The following is a 22953-nucleotide window of genomic DNA, read 5'->3' on the forward strand; positions in this document are numbered from 1 at the left end:
ATAAAAACATCTTTGTCATTCTGAAGCTTCCCTCCAACCACTTTGCATATTATTTTACATATACTGTGATTCTGTACTTGCCAAATATGCTTCAGAAATCTCCATTCTCTAAGTCTGGCTGCAAGCAATTTAACTTTGGGCAGCTGAAGCTGCTGCCTGTTCACTTCCTGGATTTATACAGACACACAGAGGCACACCTCCAGCTCTGCAGCCCTGATTGGCCCTCTTATGACTCATCCCCCCTCCCTTCCTGGCAAACTCTCACCAGAGTGAGAGAGAGCTGTGCATGATGTCCTAAGCCTAGGCTTTTTACCAGACAAGAAACGGGAAGTGTGCTGTATAAGGTATTTACTGGCAGAAAAAAAAATGTTTTACTATCAAAAGTTAAAATAACAAAGGCAGAAGATTTAATAGATGGAAAGTTGAAAAAATGTCCGAAGTTCCGCTTTAAGGAGGCTTGGCAGGCAGCCAAGCCTGTGTGTTTGATTCTGGGTTGGCAGGAAGCCAGGAGTAGCTGGGTGACTCACAGGCAGCATCACGGAGACCTCCTATTTCCTTCCAGAACATGCTAGAATTTTCTGGAAAGGAAAGAGGAGAAGTGGAGCTGCCTGTAGTGTTCTGAGGGCCCTATCCAATCCCCAGCTAGAATTGGCAGGGGGCAGGTCCCCTCAAATACTCAGGGTCAGCCTAGCTGGGGATGAGTGATGATCGGGTGGAAGATGGAGATGGAGTGTTAGGCTGTCTGGGCCTTTGAGGAAGCTCCCCAGTCTGGGGGGTGACCTTGGGCCTGGGCTCTGGTGCAGACGGGACCCTCTTACAACCCACAGAGGTGTTCTGACCAGGAGGCACAGGAGGAGCCAAAAGGGGCAGCAGGAGAACACTGCCGGGCAAGACTCTAGGTGTTCCACAGAGGCATCCAAGAGGGCTGGTGAGTGTTTTTAAACAGCCAGGAGTACTGGGGAGGTCCCCTGAGAGGGCTGGGAGAGTGCAGTCTGCGATGGGTGCAGAGTCAGTGGAGTGGACTGTGGTGGCACAGGCAGAGGAAAGAGGCAACTGCATCCAGGAGGGCTGGTAGGGCCTGAAGATGTGGTGCTGGGATCAGTAGCCACCTGAACAGCTAGCACTAGGACTACCAACATTTTCGATACAACAAAGGGGCCCGCGGTCCCTGCCTGCAAAGGGCATCTGCTAGAACCTGGCGGTGTCAGGCCTAATATATAATGCTAGCTGGTCCTGGAGAGTGAGATCAGTAATCAACGATGCGCTGGAGCTGGAAGTGAGGAGGTGTATATACAGTGCAAGGAGTGTATATAGTTGACATCCAGATTCTTTATTTCTTTAATCAAGTGCGCATCCCATACTTACCCTTACCCCATCCAAGTTTAATACCCCTAAATAAAAACAAAAACCAAAGTACAAGGACTGCTTTTTGACTCCTGAGTGTGTGCCTGACTGTACAGGGTGAGAGATGGGCCACAACTAACAGCAGCCCCTACGGTGGTACCGCTACACATATAGTGAGATATTGAGAAACAACTTGAGTCTGACAGGCTGAGCAGGATGATGAAAGTTTAACTAGAAAGCATAGCTATTAACCTCATAGATCACTTTGTCTGCAGACTGGACCAGTAGCCCAAACTGGCCAAATGATCTACAGAAGTTTTCTCATGACCACCCTCCAGTGTCCTTTCCAAGACAGCATTTAGTGCAGCAGGTGGCATCCTGACCAAAACTGCAGTTTTTTCTTGCATTAAGAAATTGACGTATATTAAATTAAGTCCTGTTTTGTGCTGTGCCTTTTGGTGTTCATTCAAACATGCACCATCATCATCACCACAACCGTCTTTGCCAGTCATTACTAACCAACACCCTCTAGACAGAATCATTTTCACCATATGAAGATTTACCCTGTATTCTAGTTCTGTTCAGAACTCAAATTTTTGGATTTTCCTTCACTATCAATCACAGGACAACTAGTCCAGTGCTACCAGTCTGTCATAAAGTACAACAATGTGCTAAATGCACTAATTATATATATATATATATATATATATATATATATATATAATCTCACAAAAGTGAGTACACCCCTTACATTTTTGTAAATATTTTATTATATCTTTTCATGTGACAACACTGAAGAAATGACACTTTCCTACAATGTAAAGTAGTGAGTGTACAGCTTACATAACAGTTTATATTTGCTGTCCCTTCAAAATAACTCATCACACAGTCATTAATGTCTAAACCGCTGGCAACAAAAGTGAGTACAGGTCTAAGTGAAAATTTCCAAATTGGGCCCAATTAGCCATTTTCTCTTCCGGATGTCATGTGACTCGTTAGTGTTACAAGGTCTCAGGTGTGAATGGGAAGCAGGTGTGTTAAATTTGGTGTTCATCGCTCTCACTCTCTCATACTGGTCACTGGAAGTTCAACCTGGCACCTCATGGCAAAGAACTATCTGAGGATCTGAAAAAACTATTTGTTGCTCTACATAAAGATGGCCTAAGCTATAAGAAGTTTGCCAAGACCCTGAAACTGAGCTGCAGCATGGTGACCAAGACCATACAGTGGTTTAACAGGACAGGTTCCACTCAGAACAGGCCTCCCCATGGTCGACCAAAGAAGTTGAGTGCATGTGTTTAGCATCCTATCCAGAGGTTGTCTTTGATAAATAGACATATGAGTGCTTCCAGCATCGCTGCAGAGGTTGAAGGGGTGGGGGGGGGTCAGCGTCAGAGCTCAGACTATACGCCGCACACTGTATCAATTTGGTCTTCATAGCTGTTGTCCCAGAAGGAAGCCTCTTCTAAAGATGATGCAGAAGAAAGCCCACAGTTTGCTGAAGACAAGCAGACTAAGGAAATAGATTACTGGAACCATGTCCTGTGGTCTGATGAGACCAAGATAAACTTATTTGGTTCAGGTGGTGTCAAACATGTGTGGCTGCAACAAGGTGGGGAGTGCAAAGACAAGTGTGTCTTGCCAAGTTGCCAACAGTCAAGCATGGTGGAGGGAGTGTCATGGTCTGGGGCTGCATGAGTGCTGCCGGAACTGGGGAGCTACAGTTCATTGAAGGAACCATGAATGCCAACATGTTCTGTGACATACTGAAGCAGAGCATGATCCCCTCCTTTGACTGGGCCACAGGGCAGTATTGCAACATGATAACAACCCCAAACACGCCTCCAAGATGACCACTGTCTTGCTAAAGAAGCTGAGGGTAAAGGTGATGGACTGGCCAAGCATGTCTCCAGACCTAAACCCTATTGAGCATCTGTGGGGCATCCTCAAATGGAAGGCGGAGGAGCGCAAGGTCTCTAACATCCACCAGCTCCGTGAAGTTGTCATGGAGGAGTGGAAGAGGACTCCAGTGGCAACCTGTGAAGCTCTAGTGAACTTCATGCCCAAGAGGTTTAAGGCAGTGCTGGGAAATAATGGTGGCCACACAAAATATTTACACTTTGGGCCCAATTTGGACATTTCCACTTAGGGGTGTACTCACTTTTGTTGCCGGCGGTTTAGACATTAATGGCTGCGTGTTGAGTTATTTTGAGGGGACAGCAAATTTACACTGTTATACAAGCTGTACACTCACTACTTAACATTAAAGCAAGGTGTCATTTCTTTAGTGTTGTCACATAAAAAGATATAATAAAATATTTACAAAAATGTGAGGGGTGTACTCACTTTTGTGAGATACTGTATATATTGTATATTCTGTATCTATATAGTGGCATCTCTATTGGTTTGTTATTATTATTAATAAGACTATAAACAGGATAACTAGTTTAAGTGTCATGAACCATAAAGGTTCACATACAATCAAGTGTTAGTATCGCATACAAAGGTATCATAACGTAAAAAGAAAAGTAAGGCATTGCCTAACAGAGAAGGCTTAATTAAGAGCCCACACAGGGGCACATGGGACAAGTTACATGGGACAAGTTACTGCAACAGTTGTATGTGGCAACAATATATACTGAAATGCCAATATTTAACAGTGTAGAGTTGCTGTATATAAAAAGAGGCAAGATGTCAACCCTACATACATAGGCACAGTTGGTTTTAGGGTAGGTATTTAAGTTAAGTGCAAAACTTCAGGACCTCAGTAGAGAGGACAGAAAGAGAAGAAGAACTAATAGCACAATATGACATCTCAGGGACATTTCCATGTACCAGAGGACTAGAAAAAAAAAAGAGGGGGGGGGCATCTAGGAGAGGAGTAGGAAGTCCCGGGGAGGGGACTTAATGTGCAACAGTGGCATTCCAGACTAATACATAAAGGTAGGACATCATGGAAGAAAAAGGGATTCATCAAAATTGGAAGGAAAGTAGTGTGAAACCCAAGATCCATTTGCATTTATAAACTCTGTCTAGGTATACCACCTCTATTTTAGCGTGGATCATGACCCTGGTAACCCTGTTTTTGGTTTCTACAGTGCAACGGTGAGGGAACTTCCAGGGCTTAGCAATCGTCTGCTTAGCTGCGGTTGTAACCTGCAGGAGAAGCTTGAATTGTCAGTACTGAGAAAGGCTATTGTTGGATCAGCTGTCAGCTGAGCATCAAAAAGCATAGACAATATGGGAAAGATTTCAGCCCAAAAAGTTTGAACTATTGGGCAGTCCCACCAGATATGGTAATGAGTACCTGGTGTAATGCAGCCACGAAAACAGGAGGGGGAGTACCCCGGAAGGTATTTTGCAATCCTGGCAGGGACCAGGTACGCTCTCAAGAGGACCTTATAGTTAGTTTCCATGGCGACCCCATTTTGAGATGAGGACTTAGTGGCTGACCAATTTGCGGGCAGGTCATCATGTTCCAAACAAAGTCTGAGATCTCTCTACAGTTTGGCGATATATGAGGGAATGGTATCAGGCAGAGGTCTTAGTAGTTGAGCGTAAAAAGTAGAGATAAGTCCTTGTGCATGGGGGACATCCTTACAAGTATGTTCAAAGCTGGTTGAGGGGGACTTCCGGCCGGATGTGATCGAGGCAGCACACCTTCCTCCACAGCTCCGTTACTCCTGCTTAATCTCCGTGATATTGGAGTATATGCACCAGCTCATATAGCTTCATATCTGACAGGGGAGAGAACGCTGATCTCAGCAATGCCTTCATTAGCCTCTAAGAAGACCGCTAAGGCACTGTCGGATCAGAGAAAGACCCGCTCCATTAAGGATACGGTGCCTAGCCCCGCCCCCGCCATCTTGTCTTCCCCGCTGAAGGAACAGCGCACCAAAACGACAGCTGGTAAGATACACACAGGTTAAGGACACAGGGGGGACTGCTGTGGTTACTGAACAGACTCCTGCTGTAGACACTGAGGCAATCACCAGGCCAATCTTAGAGGCAATAAGTGCTAGTAAAGCAGAACTCATGGGGCGCATAGATCACCTCTCATCTGAGTGCAACTTGATTAGACACGATTTGGATAAGATTCGGGGCCGTCTGAGTGCAGTGGAGACACGTGTTTCTGACATAGAAGACACCTCTCGTGATCATGGAGCCCAACTAGCTGAACTTAGAGACAAAGTTAGGTCCCTACAACACAAGGCTACAGATGCAGAAGACCGCCACAGAAGGAATAACATCGAAGTGGTGGGACTCCCTGAGGGGGCTGAGGGAGACAGGCCTGCACAATTTGCCGAGCACTTCTTTAAACAGCTGCTATCCATGCAAGATATGCCTCCTACTTATGTAGTCGAGCAAGCTGGCAGCAGACCCCCAGGTGCCTTCCCTCGACCGTTCCTGGTTCGCTTTTTGAACTTCCGTGACCAAGACATGATCCTGACTCAGGCCAGAAAATTACAAGAGCTAAAACACGACAACGCACGGGTAATGCTGTTTCCAGATTTCTCGGCTGCGACACAACAGAAACGCCGATCGTTTACTGAGGTCCGAAGACGCCTGAGAGAAAAGGAAGTTAAATGCAGTATGCTGTACCCTAGAAGCTTAGAGTCCAGCATAAAGTATCGGTAAAAAAATTTTGAGCACCCAGAAGAGGCCTGTGAATGGATGGACAAAGAACTTTAATCTCCTGGGGAAGATATGCCAACCTGCAACTGAAACGGGTATGTTTTATTGCATATTTTGTTTTTGTTTTGTTTTTTCTTTTTTCTTTCATCTTGCTCATGCCCATCAAGATATGGGATCTCAATGTGTCGACCACTCAGCCATGCGGATATTAGGGGGTCGGTTGTTTTCAACCCCTAATGCCGCGTACACGGCATACTTTGCCCAGCGGACTTTTCGACGGACTTTAGGAATGAACGGACTTGCCTACACAGGTTCAACCAAAGTCCGATGGATTCGTACGTGATGACGTACGACCGGACTAAAACAAGGAAGTTCATAGCCAGTAGCCAATAGCTGCCCTAGCTTCGGTTTTTGTCCGTCGGACTAGCATACAGACGAGTGGACTTTTCGACCGGACTCAAGTCCATCGGATATATTTGAAACATGTTTCAAATCTAAGTCCGTCAAACTTTTGAGAAAAAAAAAGTCCGCTGGAGGCCACACACGATCGAATTGTCCGACGGACTCCGGTACACCGGACCAAGTATGCTGGAAAGTCCGCTCGTGTGTACGCGGCATAAGAAGTAGTAACCTTAGGGTTCTGGACTTCTTGCACCTCTTACTGCCTTTTCAGGGAGATGGTCGGATAATGAAGTTATCCAAGGACATGGCTAACACCCATCCTTCAGTATCTACAATATAAATACCACATATCATTGATACCCTCCAAGTGTTTTCAGACTTGGTTATGTGGATTCTAAATTTTATGAAGAGATGCCATCTTCCCCCTGTACTGCAGACCATGGTTATGGTGTTCTGTTTTATATTTTTTTAATTTATTCTGTGTTTTTGTGATTTTTACATACGCTTTTTCTTCTCTGTTTACACCTCCCATGAGGTTTTCATATACGCAGCTTTTTCTACTATCATAAGTGACTCCACTAGTTTTCGTCGGAGCATGTGGAGGTATTATGGACCAGTAAAGGAACTGCTGAACTTTCGATTGCTGCGGCTGGAATTCACCGTAATTTTTTTTTTGTTGTTTTGTTCAGGGATTAAGCTATATGCCGGACTGGGTTTGTTTGTTTGTGGAATAAAAGCAAGGGCGGGATGCTCTAGTGCCTCAGCTCGACATAGGGGTTCATGTCTTAACTTTGTTTTCCTTGCAGATATGATGGATACTATATCTGGGGGTAACCCCCCTTTCCAGATGATTCCCCGGTTTATGTTTGACAGTAGCAGATGTAATGATGGATGATATTAGGATTCTGTCTTGGAATGTTCGAGGCCTCAATCACAAACTTAAGAGGGCCTCAATATTCCAATATCTTAAACAGACCCGACCACATATCATACTCCTACAGGAGACACACCTCGATGGTAGTAGAATCCACGTTTGCTAGAGGAGTCTCTATCCTAATTTGTAGAACTCTACCCCGCACGATTCATCAAGTGTTTACTGACCCAGGTGGTAGATATGTGTCAATAGTCATAGATATATGTCATAAAACTATCATGATCGTAAATATTTATGTACCTTCTCCCTTTCAGGTTAAGATATTATATGACCTCTTGACTAAAATGGCACCATATGCTCACCTCCCTGTGGTGGTATTGGGGGATTTCAATGCTGTCCTTGATGCGGTGTTGGACACCTCCAACCCGGCTAGGGGGGGTTCCACTGATCTGAATGGATGGAGGTCTGTGGCGGATCTTACGGAGTTGTGGCGCTGCAAGCACCCAACTGATAGATGGCCAACAAATGTATGTGGCAACGGCCCACAGGTCTTCAGCCAGGATAGATCTCACCTTCGGGAATAATCTTCTGCTACCATATGTGAAGGATATAACATATTTGGCCTGTGGTCTGACTGATCACAACCCCCTTGCAGTTACTCTGACTTTTGCCTCGGGAGCAAAAAGAAGAAGTTGGTGACTCTAGCCCAGATGGTTACAAAATGAGCAAGTTTCTACCCAGATGACTGAGGACATACAGTTGTATTGGTCCTCTAATATTGATACAGCGGACCCTCACATCGTATGGGATGCCTTCAAGGCAGTGGCAAGGGGGGATTATATCTCTGCCATTAAAACAGCATGCAAACAGGACAGGGAAGAGACTGAGCTTTTACAACAGCAGGAAAGGGAAAATGCCAGGGCCCATGCGGAGTCCTCTACGAGGGCCTCGTATGACGCCTTGCTGGAGGCGAGACGTTCCATATCCATGCATTTCACGAGTCAAGCCCGTGCAGACATGGCAAAAAGGGCTCAGACAGTCTTTGCGGAGGGAGATAAGAACGGAAAACTTTTGGCCATGTTGGTTGCTGATTACCATCCGCTTACCAGCATTCCAGTCATCAAAGATCAGGGGGGAATTCTGATTAGTGAAGCAGGGCATATTATGCAGGAATTTGTCAGGTTTTACTCTTCTCTCTACTCCCTAATCCCTTCATATGACCCAGCAGACTTGGACTCCCTTTTAGGTGATCTATCAATACCAAAACTTTCAGAAACTGACAGGAATAATTTAGAGGCTAAAATTACGACCAAGGAAATTGAGCAGGCAATATTTACATTTCCCCAGAACAAGGCCCCTGGACCGGATGGGTTTCCAGCGGATTTCTATAAGGCTAATGTTGAGGTCCTGGCCCCTAGAATTAATTTACTCCTGGAATACTGCCATGAACACGACACCTTGCCTGACTCTATGCTGGAGGCCTATATGGTTCTTCTATTAAAACCAGGGAAAGACCTACAGGAGTGTGCATCATACCGGCCAATAGCTCTGTTGAATACAGACTTAAAAATTTTAACAAATATATTGGCCCTTAGATTGGCTGCAGTACTCCCCTCTATTATCAACATTGATCAAACAGGCTGTATGCCGGGGAAGTCGACCGATACCAACTTAAGAAGACTATTCACAGACTTACAAATTCAGTCAAGGGCTCCCAGCGCTATAATAGTAGTCTCTATTGATTTTGAAAAGGTCTTTTACTCTGTAGACTGGCTGTTTATGTTTAAGGTCTTGGAGAATATGGGAATTGGCCCACGCTTCAGAAAATGGGTAGCCATGCTATATAGACATCCGAAAGCGGCAGTCCGATTGGGATCATCCACTTCGGATTTTTTTGAAGTGGGAAGGGGAACTCGGCAGGGCTGCCCGTTATCCCCTTTCCTGCTTGCCATTGCCCTGGAACCTCTGGCGGTAGCACTGAGGTCATCTAGAGCAATAAGATCCATACGGGTAGGCACAATAGATGAGTCCCTGGCACTATCCGCAGATGACATGTTATTGTTCCTTGATGACCCGGGGGACTCCTTAAGAGCGGCTTTAGAAATCATTGACCACTTTGCAACCTTCTCAGGATTAAAAGTGAATTGGGGTAAGTCATCCATTCTGCCAATAGACCCAGGGGCCAGAGCAGGAGCAGATCCTAATCTGCCATTGCAGTGGGTCCCGTCCATCAAATATCTGGGAGTACAGATCACAGCGAATGTTCAGGATTAGATGCCCCTTAATTTGCTACCTCTGATAACATTGTTAAAACAAAAGGTCCAAACATGGACAAAACTCCCGCTGTCCCTAATAAGTCGCATCAGTTTGTTAAAAATGAAATTTCCCTGTTATCCTATACTTCCTGAGACAAGCACCTGTCTGGATTCCGAAATCATATTTTCGGAAGTTGGACAGTATCATCTCATCTTTTATCTGGGCTCTCAAGTCTCCAAGAATAGGTCTTAAGTTACTGCAGGAACCTGGGGATCAAGGGGGCCTGGCATTGCCTGATTGGCAAAAATATTATATAGCGGGGAAAATGGTTTTCGCTCATAGGTGGTTGATAGCTGAGGATGGTGATGCGGCTACAGTATTGGAGGCGGCCCACTTAGGGTCATATGACAGTCTCCGATTTGCCTTGTTTAGGGGCTCCAGGTCAGAGCTGCCTCTGATGCTAACAATGAAAGCCACTATTAAGGCTGGGAAACAGCAGTGAAATTGGCATGCCCTAGTTATGGGGGGGTGTCGCCTTCAAATCCCATGTGGATGAACCCGGCTTTACCTCAATTCTTCAACTTACCAGATCCCATGATTTGGGCAGTTAAAGGAATCAAGACATTAACCACATACCGACCGGGCCATAGCCGAAAGACGGCCACAGCGCGGTCGGCTTATCCTGGGAGGACGTCCATGGACGTCCTCCCAGAATACTGCTCTCGCGCGCCCCCTGGGGCGCGCACCCGAGAACTTCCGTGACCGCCGGGTCCAGAGGACCCGGCGCATCACGGATCACGGTGAACGGCCGCTAATCGCGGCCGTTTACCATGTGATCGCTCCGTCAAATGACGGAGCGATCACATGTAAACAAACCGGCGTCATGTCATGACGCCGGTTCCTCCCTCCCCTCTGTGTACCGATCGGTACAGAAGGGGAGGAGCGGGGGAGGGATCGGATGGTAGTAGCGTTGTGAGCTGCATCTGTAGTGCCCACAACGCTGCTCTGTGACAAATACAGTCACATCCAGCCATCCATCCCTCCATGCTCAGCCATCCCTCCATACTATAATACCCCACAATACTCTGCACTACTCTACAATACCCCGCACTACTCTGCAACACCCCACAATACCCCGCAATACCCCACAATACCCCGCAATACTCTGCAACACCCCACAATACCCCGCAATACCCCACAATACCCCGCACTACTCTGCAACACCCCACAATACCCCGCAATACCCCACAATACCCCGCACTACTCTGCAACACCCCACAATACCCCGCAATACCCCACAATACCCCGCACTACTCTGCAACACCCCACAATACCCCACAATACCCCGCACTACTCTGCAACACTCCACAATACCCCACAATACCCCGCAATACCCCACAATAAACAGCAATACCCCACAATACTCCGCAACACCCCACAATACCCCGCAATACCCCACAATACCCAGCACTACTCTGCAACACCCCACAATACCCCGCACTACTCTGCAACACTCCACAATACCCCGCAATACCCCACAATAAACAGCAATACCCCACAATACTCCGCAACACCCCACAATACCCCGCAATACCCCACAATACTCCGCAACACCCCACAATACCCCGCAATACCCCACAATACTCCACAACACCCCACAATACCCCACACTACTCTGCAACACCCCACAATACTCTGCAATACCCCACAATACTCTGCAATACCCCACAATACTCCGCAACACCCCACAATACTCCGCAACACCCCACAATACTCCGCAACACCCCACAATACTCTTCAATACCCTGCAATACCCCGCAATACTCTGCACTACTCCACAACACCCCGCAATACTCTGCAATACTCTGCACTACTCCACTACACCCCGCAATACTCTGCAATACTCTGTACTACTCTGCAACACCCCGCAATACTCTGCAACACCCCGCAATACTCTGCAACACCCTGCAATACCCAGCCATACTCGGCGATACCCTGCCATGCGCAGCCATACCCTGCCATGCGCAGCCATGCTCGGCCATATTCAGCTGTACTCGGCCTCTGTATGTGGCCAGGCTGTGGAAGTCTCACACATGGGGTATCGCCGTACTCAGGGGGAGTAGGTGAATCTATTTCGGGGTGTCATTTTTGGTATGTACATGTTATGTGTTCGAAATATTGTATAACTGGACAACTTTGTGTTAAAAAAAAATGTGTTTTAACCACTTCCTGCCCGCCGGCCATCATACGACGTCCTTGACTTTGTGTGGGGATATCTGAATGATGGGTGCAGCTACAGGCATCATTCAGATATCATCTTTTTCAGCCGGCGATTCCCTACACCATAGGAATGATCATAGCGGCTATTCCACTGCTTGATTGTTCTTATGGGAGGCGAGAGGGGACCTCCCCCCCTTCCCGCCGCCCTCCGGTGCTTCTACCGCCTCACCACTACGATCGAAGCCAGGATCGTTTTTTTTTTTTTTTTTTTTTTTTTTTTATTTCAGGCTTCCCAGCCTAGAGGTGAGATGTGGGGTCTTATTGACCCCATATCTCACTGTAAAGAGGACCTGTCATGCCATATTCCTATTACAAGGGATGTTTACATTCCTTGTAATAGGAATAAAAGTGATCAAAATTTTTTTTTTTTGGAAAAAAGTGTCAAACTAAAATAAATAAAGTAAAATGAACAATAAAAAAAAAAAAAAAAATTTTAAAGTGCCCCTGTCCGTGTGCTCGCATGCAGAAGGGAATGCACACGTAAGTCCCGCCCACATATGAAAACGGTGTTCAAACCACACATGTGAGGTATCGGTGCGAACGTTAGAGTGAGAGAAATCATTTTGGCCCTAGACCTCCTCTGTAACTCAAAACATGTAACCAGTAAAAAATGTTAAAGCGTCGCCTATGGGGATTTTTAAGTAGCGAAGTTTGGCGCTATTCCACGAGCGTTTGCAATTTTGAAGAATGACATGTTAGGTATCTATTTACTCGGCGTAACTTCATCTTTCACATTATGCAAAAACATTGGGCCAACTTTACTGTTTTTGTTTTTTTTTAAAGCACAAAACTGTTTTTTCCCCCAAAAAAAGCGTTCAAAAAATTGCTGCGCAAATACCTTGCAAGATAAAAAGTTGCAACAACCACCATTGTATTCTCTAGGGTCTTTGCTAAAAAAAACATATATAATGTTTTGGGGTTCTATGTAATTTTCTAGCAAATAAATGATGATTTTTACATTTAGGAGAGAAATGTCAGAATTGGCCTGGGTGCTCCAGAACGCCTGGAGGTGCTCCGTGCATGTTGGGCCTCTGTATGTGGCCACGCTGTGTAAAAGTCTCATACATGTGGTATTGCCATACTCGGGAGTAATAGCAGAATGTGTTTTGGGGTGTAATTTGTGGTATGCATATGCGGTGTGTGAGAAATAACCTGCTAATATGACATTTTTGTGGAAAAAAAAAAAAGAAAAAAAAAATCTTGATTTTGCAAAGAATCGTGGGAAAAATTGACAACTTCAAAAAACTCACCCTGCCTCTTACTAAATACCTTGGAATGTCTTCTTTCCAAAAAGGGGTCATTTGGGGGGTATTTGTACTTTTCTGGCATGTTAGGGTCTCAAGAATATAGATAGTCCATCAGTAATTTAGGTATGATCAATTTTCAGATATTGGCACCATAGCTTTTGGACTCTATAACTTTCACAAAGACCAAATAATTTACACCGATTTGTACTTATTTTTTACCAAAGATATGTAGCAGTATAAATTGTGGCCAAAATTTACGAAGAAAAATTACTAAATTTGCTAAATTTTATAACGGAAACAAAGAAAATTTCATTTTTTTACCGAATTTTCAGTCTTTTTTCTTTTATAGCACAAAAAATAAAGAACCCAGCGGTGATTAAATACCACCAAAAGAAAGCTCTATTTGTGTGAAAAAAAGGACAAAAATTTCATATGGGTACAGTGTTGCATGACTGAGTAATTGTCATTCAAAATGTGAGAGCACCGAAAGCTGAAAATTGGTCTGGTTAGGAAGGGGGTTTAAGTGCCCAGTAGGCAAGTGGTTAAAAGATATAACAACATATGGTGAGCTATTAAGCTTTTCTCAATTACAATCGAGACATGATCTTCCCAATTCATATCTATTTAGGTTTCTGCAGGTTCGACACGCCAGGTGCAGTTCCGAGAAACGTTGTTGACAGATGAGAGTTTAGTCAAGCCTCTCTCAAGCACTTACAAAGAATTACAAAGAATTGTTTAAGGTAACCCCACTGGCGATCACCAGATGCAGGGAGAGATGGGAGGTGGAGGTCCCGGATGTACAGGGGAGGATTGGGGCGATCTATGGACCCAGCCATTTAAACATCTAGTGTCTGCAAGGGACAGGTTGATCCAGTTCAAGTTTTTGCATAGAAGTTATTATACCCCAGCTAGATGCTAGCAATGCTCTCACTCACCTGCGGATGCTGACCACATTTTCTGGAGCTGCCCCCATATTCAAAGATTTTGGATTGATATTACGAGGCACCGAGTATCTCCTCCTGGAAGGGCTTTGTGAACTCCATGTTACCTTACTACAAAGCTACATATGAGGCCAGAGGTTGCATGAAAAAATTTGATAGGGTGTGGCAATCGTGGTTTAACTCTAGCAACACGGTAGGATAGTGGAAGATGTGTAATAAATTAGGGTTTTTCTAATTGGACAAATTAAGTATTCTGGAGGTTTTGTATATTATAATATATATTGCTAGAGTCACTTTACGCTGCTGTCATTGTTATATTAACATTTATACAAGTATACCCTCCAGGTTTTCTTTTTTTTTTTCTTTTTCATGCGGAACTTAAACTCCTATTATCTTGTCGAGCTGTGGTTCGTGGGTGGAGGGTGGGGGGAGTTGGGGGGGGGGGGATGGGGAGTATTTTAGACAGTAGGTCTTTGTTAGATAGGCATGAGGTCATGTTGACCTACCATGGACAGTGTCCTATACGACACGTCCAAATGTTTTATGTTACAATTTAAAAACCAATAAACAGAATTTATAAAAAAAAAAAAAAACTGGTTGAGGGGGAGAGGGATGAATCAGATTATAGAAGAAGAGTGAGGAAATGTTTAATCTGAAGGCATCTGAAGAGCTAAGTACAGGGGAAATCGAAAGTTTCTTACAGAGCTGGAAAAGACTTAAAGGAAGTGGAGGTCATCAGGTTGTGGGCGGGAGAGGTCCAGGCTAGGTAGAAGGCAGGGTTGTGCAAAAGGGATAACAGCAGATTGTGAGGTGATTGGAGACCGTATCTGGACTTCAATCCATCATATAGGGTCACGATGAAATGTCGCGTTACAGGGTTAGAGAGGTTCCGGTGGTCAGAGGGGCAAAGCAGAATTGGCAACTAAGCTATTGGCAACAAAGCTATCCAAAATTGGATTTCAACAGTTGCATGGTATTTAGGCAGTTGGGCTAAATGTGCTGCCTGGTAGTATTTAGTGAAATTTGGTAGGTCGAGACCACCTTAAAGTCCTATTTTATTTCTCAATGCCCACCAACACCAGATTTTGGTGTGAACTTAAGCCAAGGACATGAGGCTATTTGCCTTGCCCTTGCACTCTGACTGCATTGGCCAAAGTAGCCCAACACTAATGGTGAGAAAAAACTCAAACAATGAAATTAAATAAATTATAAGGCAAAATACAGTTGTTACAAGTATGTAGACTTATTAATTGTCTACGATTTGGCTAGTCGAATGTGCGTTTTTCAGTGAATGACCAATAAATCAGCAGGTCTACCAGAAAAATAAATATTCTTATTTGTAAAAATGTCTTGTCTAGCCTTCCTCTTTGAAGCAGAACATTATGAACCTGCAAAACACATAGGTGTTATCAGGAGCCTGCTCATGAAAAATCAATATAAATGACTTTAGAGTTGCATTTCTGAGTTATTTACAAAGATGTTCCAGAGAGAGGTGTTTCTTTCTGAGACTATATTCTCTATAATCTAGGATATGATTCACTTTACACACAGTCATCCTTTATCGAATGTGTGAGATTGCATTTGTCAGCTAGTCATTTTTTGCTGGGATGACAGCACTTTGCCCAGCAGACTACAGACCCATTGTTCTAAATATAACATTCTAACAAGTAGAAGGAAAGACATCTTCTTAGGAAGCAATTGCTTGTTTAGAAGTTCAAAAAACTATAGATTATTTGTTTATGAAATAATCTATAGTCTGCAAAAACCTAAAATGTGTCATTTTTTTAATTATCATGCTGAGGTCAGCTGGCAGCTTTTTAAGGGGCATGTGTAAGTATCACAAATGAAGTAAAGCACCATAGAAAAAAAACAGCACAACCACATGAAATTCTACCTGCAGGCTCAGAGGCGGCTCTCTAATTAGGCAAAAAAGGCGGTCCCAGGGGCCTCGCGGCCGCCTAATTTGCCTGATTTGTGCGTGGGAGAATGGGAGGGAATGTCCCCCGGTTAATGTCCCCAAGTTGGCAGGGTGAGCGCGCCGGACTGGTAAAGGATCGCCGAGGAGGTGGAGCTGCCGGATGCTGCTGAACCCACCAGGAGGTAGGGGCGGACTTGGCTGGGGGGCAGGGGAGGCCTCGTAAAAATGCGCCTACTCCATACCGCAGCAGACAGCCATGACACCCGCTGGCAGCCACTACACTGTCTGGTTATATTTGCAGCAGAGCGGTGCGACCGTGCGAGTATGCTTAGTGATATGACATGAGTCCAACTGAACGGATGCATTGACTGTCTTCCCTGTCAGGCAGAGTGATTTCCGCCCGACAGGAGCTTCCTAGTCCTGCCCGGCGTGATGTCATTCACAGACCGGGAGGCTGGAGAGTGCTGCTGCAATGACCTGCAAGAAGCCAGTTAAGCGCCGTGCAAAAGTGCAAGTAAGTTTTCAGAGGCTAAAAGCTAACCTAAGGCAGTGTTGTCACAGTGGCTTTGCCGTGTTAACTGCCTGAAGTGAGTAACTCTTTGGGGGGGCAGGGGTTAATTTACAATGGTATTTTTAATATGTAGCATGAAGGAGGTTAATGTACTGCCACTTGTCACTGACCTGTTTGTGCTGCATTAGTGACACCAGTGTCAGTGTTAATTAACCCCTATTTGGTGCAGCATGAAAGGGTTCATAAACACTGATACTGGTGTCACTAATTCAGCACAAAGGGGTTAAACTGCCACTGGTCACTAATTCATCAGTGACCAGTGGTGTATTTGATACTGCCCACCTCCCATACGCTCCTCATCCCTTTCATGTACATACCACCCACCTACATACACTCCGCACCCCTCTCATGTACACACCACCCACCTCCATACACTCCGCACCCCTCTCATGTACATACCACCAACCTCCATACACTCCGCACCCCTCTCATGTACATACCACCCACTTCCATACACTCTGACACCTTTTGGTTTCTTTAGTGAGATATCAGGGTCTAAACGGACCCCTGAAGTCTCACTATTGAGACAGAGAAAGGGACAGAGGAAACACATTCCCCATTTCCTTTCTCTGTAACCTCAGCTGCACTGCAGATGAATGAACAGGAGACAGAGGCTCCTGTTAATTCATAAACTACAGCATAGTAAACACAGTTTACTGTGCTTCAGTTATGAATGAACACAGTAAGGGATCAGTACCGATCACTCACTGTGTTCTTTTATTAAAGATAGGGGCTGGTAAATGACATTTACCAGCCCCTTTTTCCCACCTCGATCCTGAATATCCCCCACAGCAGTCAGCGAGAGAGCAGAGGAAGGAAGTTGGCAGCGCTGTGGAGGGGCACACCGTTATTTTTTATCGCTTGAATTATTTTTCCCATTATGCATTATGGGCATGAGTGGGGCCTCATGTCCAAGTTTTACCTAAGGCCTCACAAAACCTAGAGCCGCTTCTGTGCAGGCTGATTTACATGCTCTCCAACAGTTTGCATTCACAAATTGGAACAAATTTAAAATGTAATTTGACATCTGATTTGTTGCCTATGAAGTGCTTATCATTTTTAATAGCTTTGTCTGTTATCCCCTCTCGTCTGTAATAAATGTAACTTGACATCTGAATTGTTGCTTATTAAATGCTTATCCATTTTAATAGCTTTGTCTGTTTCTGTCCCCCTGTTTGTACTAAATCTTAGTAATAAACTTGCTACTTTCTGCACTCTCTGAATTAAGAGCAGACAAGCTCACAAAACAAAAGGTTTTTTTTTCTATGTGGTCTGTAGAAAATATGACAACACAGTGGGGTTGATTTACTAAAACTGGAGAGTGCAAAATATGGTGCAGTTCTGAATAGAAACCAATCAGCATCCAGTTTGTTTGTCAAAACGTAACTGAACAAGCTGAAGTTAAAAGCTGATTGGCTACCATTAGGGATGAGCCGAACACCCCCCGGTTCGGACCAGAACATGCGAACAGGCAGAAAATTTGGACTAACATGCGAACACTGTTAAAGTCTATGGGACATGAACATGAAAAATTAAAAGTGCTTGTTTTAAAAGCTTATATGCAGGTTATTGCCATTAAAAGACTATGGGGACCCGAGTCCTGCCCCAGGGGACATATATCAATGCAAAAAAAAGTTTTAAAAACGGACGTTTTTTTCAGGAGCATTGATTTTAATAATGCTTAAAGTGAAACAATAAAAATGAAATATTCCTTTCAATATCGTGCCTGGGGGGTGTTCTTTCACATATTTAGAACAATACCACAGGAAAATGACATTTCTAAAGGAAAAAAATCTCATACAAAACTGCTTGCGGCTGTAATGAATTGTTGGATCCCAGCAATATAGATAAATATCATTGAAAAAACCGGCATGAGTTGTCATCCACCCCCAGTCCATTACCAGGCCCTTTGGGTCTGGTATAAATATTAAGGGGAACCCCGCACCAAAATTAAAGAAAAAATGCGTAGGGGTCCCCCCAAAATCCATACTATGCACTTCAGGTCTGGTATGGATATTAAGGGGAACCCTGCACCAATTTTTTTTAATGGTGTAGGGGCCCCCCAAAATCCATATCAAGCCCCCAAAACACTTTGTCCCCATGTTGATGGGGACAAGGGCCTTGTCCCCACAACCATAGCCCAGTGGTTGTGGGGGTCTGCGGGCGGGGGGCTTATTGGAATCTGGAAGCTCCCTTTAACAAGGGGACCCCCAGATGCCGCACCCCTATGTGAATGGGTATCGGGGGGTACATTGTACCCTGATACAAAAAGTGGCAAAAATAGTCAAAATAACAGTAGACAGTTTGGGACAAATCCTTTATTAAAATATATTTTAAAAAAGGCCTGCGATGTAAATCCATCGTTCATCACACAACCGACAAACTGAAAAAAAAAAAATGCAACAACTCTGCCTCCATGGGAGACTCCCACCGACTGAAGCCTCTTTGTGATGACAGCTGTTATATAGCTGAGTGCGGGGCCACCTGGTGACGTAAACGGGTGACTTCGTCCCTCCTGACACCACGTGACGTCGGAGGAAGGCAGGGCCACACGGTGACATAAACGAATGACCCCGCCTTCCTCTGATGTCACATGGGCGCGGTCACCCATTTACGTCATCGGGTGGCCCTGCCCTCAGCTATATAACAGCTGTCATCATGAAGAAGCTTCAGTCGGCGAGAGCCTCCCATGGAGGCGGAGTTGTTGTGGGGTTTTTTCGGTTCGTCAGGCGGCGTGATGTACGATGGATTTACATCGCAGGACATTTTTATTTTTTTATTTTTTAATAAAGGATTTGTCCCAAACTGTCTACTGTCATTTTTACTATTTTTGACACTTTTTTTGGTGGATGTGTAGGGGTACAATGTACCCCATACCCATTCACATGGGGAGGGCCGGGATCTGGGGGTCCCTTTGTTAAAGGGGGCTTCCAGATTCCGATAAGCCCCCTGCCCGCAGACCCCCACAACCACCAGGCAAGGGTTGTGGGGATGAGGCCCTTGACCCCATCAACATGGGGACAAGGTGCTTTGGGCGGGACCCCAAAGCACCCTCCCCATGTTGAGGGCATGTGGCCTGGTACGGTTCAGGAGGGGGGTGCTCTCTTGCCCCCCCTTTTCCTACGGCCTGCCAGGTTGCGTGCTCAGATAAGGGTCTGGTATGGACTTTGGGGGGACCCCTATGCCATTGTTTTTAAAAATTTTGGTGCAGGGTTCCCTTTAAAATCCATACCAGACCTGAAGGACCTGGTATGGATTTTGGGGGGACCCCTACACCATTTTTTAACAAAAAAATTGGTGCAAGGTTCCCCTTAATATCCATACCAGACCTGAAGGACCTGGTATGAATTTTGGGGGGACCCACACACATTTTTTTATTTTGGTGCGGGGTTCCCCTTAATATTCATACCAGACCCTGGTAATGGACTGGGGGGACCCATGTTGTTTTTTTCAATGATTTTTATCTATATTGCCAGGATTTGACAATTCATTACAGCCATAAGCAGTTTTGAATGAGATTTTTTTCCCTTAGAGATGTAATTTTGCTGTGGTATTGTTATAAACATAGGAAAAATGCGCTACTTTGCAGGCATACTAAGGACACCCCCCAGGCACGATATTTAAAGGAATTTTTCATTTTTATTGTTTCACTTTAAGCATTATTAAAATCACTGCTCCTGAAAAAACTGCCATTTTTAAAACTTTTTTTGCATTGAGACATGTCACCTGGGGCAGGACCCAGGTCCCCATACACTTTTTATGGCAATAACTTGCATATAAGCCTTTAAATAAGCACTTTTGGTTTTTCATGTTAGCGTCCCATAGACTTTAACAGTATTCCACGGCTTTCAAATTTGCCACGAACACCGCATAATGTTCGCTGTTCGGTGAACAGGCGAACATCGGGCTCATCCCTGGCTACCATACACAGCTTTGCCAGATTTTGCACTCTCCAGCGTTAGTAAATCAACCCCACCGTACTTTATTCCACACTTTTCAGTGGGACCCATTCACATTCATGCTGCATTAGGGACCCATTCACATTCACGCTGCTTTGGGGACCCATTCACACTGATGCATTGCGGTAGCACCACACACTATTCCATGTATGGGTGTGCTGTGTTGCAAACAATGCTACAGGAGTATTTTTGGTCTGTTGTGGTGTGTTAGGCAGCCTATTCAAATAAATAGGCCTCCTTAATGCAATTCACATTAAAGCTGAACTCTAGGATAAGCAAATTAATAAATACAAGGGTCTTGTGTATTCTTTGTTGAATCTTGGCCTACTTTGTGTATTTCTTCTAGATCTATGCAGTGATCCAGTGTGAATCTTTGCCTCTGTGCCAGAGCTTCCTTTAATAAAGACCAGTCATTGCTGTTGCTTCTCCCTGCTAAGTTTTTTGTATTTACTTGTGCATCACGTATTAACCTGTTAACTCATTTTCCCAGTGGCCATTTAAGTGTGTTTAATGCCCGGGAGGCAGTGCAGCAGTCACATGATTAGCAGCCCATCCCACAGGCTCCCAGGTAAATACCTCGAACAACAGCCATCAGTGACAGATCTGTCAGTGTGCTGGAAGCACAACCTCATGCCGCCATGATGTGTGAAAGCTTGGGATTAAAGTCCACCCTTCTTGCTGCAGCATTTATGTATTACGTAGTCAAGAAGGGATTAATTGGATATAGGATTTGTTTAGACTGTCATACAAGAGCCTAAAGATGGATATCATAAAGTGAAAGTCCATGCAGAAACTAAAATCCCTGCATCTATAGACACCGCGGATCTAACACTAACCTCTCTATCCCTGTAAAGAAAAAATGAGTATACATACCTTTTTGGCAGCTCTGACCTGCACCGACCGCATCTCCAGCGGCAGAAGCTCTGCAGAGGAAACGGCCGACAACAGCTGTGAAATGAATGGGAAGTGATGTCACCCATAGAGTTACACTGGGGCTTCCATTGTCATCCATCCACAGTAAGCCGCGGTTGACAGCTCAGCGTGGGATCCGGTCGGAGCGGGTCAGATCGACTTCCAAAAAGGTATGTATACTCATTTTTTCTTTACAAGGATAGAGAGGATAGTGTTAGGTCTGTGGTGTCTATAGATTCAGAGATTTAACCACTTGAGCCCCGGACCATTATGCTGCCTAAGGACCAGAGGTCTTTTTCCAATTTGGCACTGCGTCGCTTTAACTTTTAATTGCGCGATCATGCAATGCTGTACCCAAACGAAATTTGCGTCCTTTTCTTCCCACAAATAGAACTTTCTTTTGATGGTATTTGATCACCTCTGCAGTTTTTATTTTTTGCGCTACAAACGGAAAAAGACCGAAAATTTTGAAAAAAAATGATATTTTCTACTTTTTGTTATAAAAAAAATCCAATAAACTCAATTTTAGTCATACATTTAGGCCAAAATGTATTCGGCCACATGTCTTTGGTAAAAAAAATGTCAATAAGCGTATATTTATTGGTTTGCGCAAAAGTTATAGCGTCTACAAACTAGGGTACATTTTCTGGAATTTACACAGCTTTTAGTTTATGACTGCCTATGTCATTTCTTGAGGTGCTAAAATGGCAGGGCAGTACAAAACCCCCACAAATGACCCCATTTTGGAAAGTAGACACCCCAAGGAAATTGCTGATAGGCATGTTGAACCCATTGAATATTTATTTTTTTTGTCCCAAGTGATTGAATAATGACAAAAAAAAAAAAAAAATATTTACAAAAAGTTGTCACTAAATGATATATTGCTCACACAGGCCATGGGCCTATGTGGAATTGCACCCCAAAATACATTCAGCTGCTTCTCCTGAGTACGGGGATACCACATGTGTGGGACTTTTTGGGAGCCTAGCCGCGTACAGGACCCCGAAAACCAATCACCGCCTTCAGGATTTCTAAGGGTGTAAATTTTTGATTTCACTCTTCACTGCCTATCACAGTTTCGGAGGCCATAAAATGCCCAGGTGGCACAAACCCCCCCCAAATGACCCCATTTTGGAAAGTAGACACCCCAAGCTATTTGCTGAGAGGCATATTGAGTCCATGGAATATTTTATATTTTGACACAAGTTGCGGGAATGTGACACTTTTTTTTTTTTTTTTTTTTTTTTTGCACAAAGTTGTCACTAAATGATATATTGCTCACACAGGCCATGGGCATATGTGGAATTGCACCCCAAAATACATTTAGCTGCTTCTCCTGAGTATGGGGATACCACATGTGTGGGACTTTTTGGGAGCCTAGCCGCGTACGGGGCCCCGAAAACCAATCACCGCCTTCAGGATTTCTAAGGGCGTGAATTTTTGATTTTACTCTTAACTGCCTATCACCGTTTCGGAGGCCATGGAATGCCCAGGTGGCACAAAACCCCCCCAAATGACCCCATTTTGGAAAGTAGACACCCCAAGCTATTTGCTGAGAGGCATGGTGAGTATTTTGCAGCTCTCATTTGTTTTTGAAAATGAAGAAAGACAAGA

The sequence above is a fragment of the Aquarana catesbeiana genome, linkage group LG01, assembly GCF_042186555.1.
Source record: "Aquarana catesbeiana isolate 2022-GZ linkage group LG01, ASM4218655v1, whole genome shotgun sequence".
Lineage (NCBI taxonomy): Eukaryota > Metazoa > Chordata > Amphibia > Anura > Ranidae > Aquarana > Aquarana catesbeiana.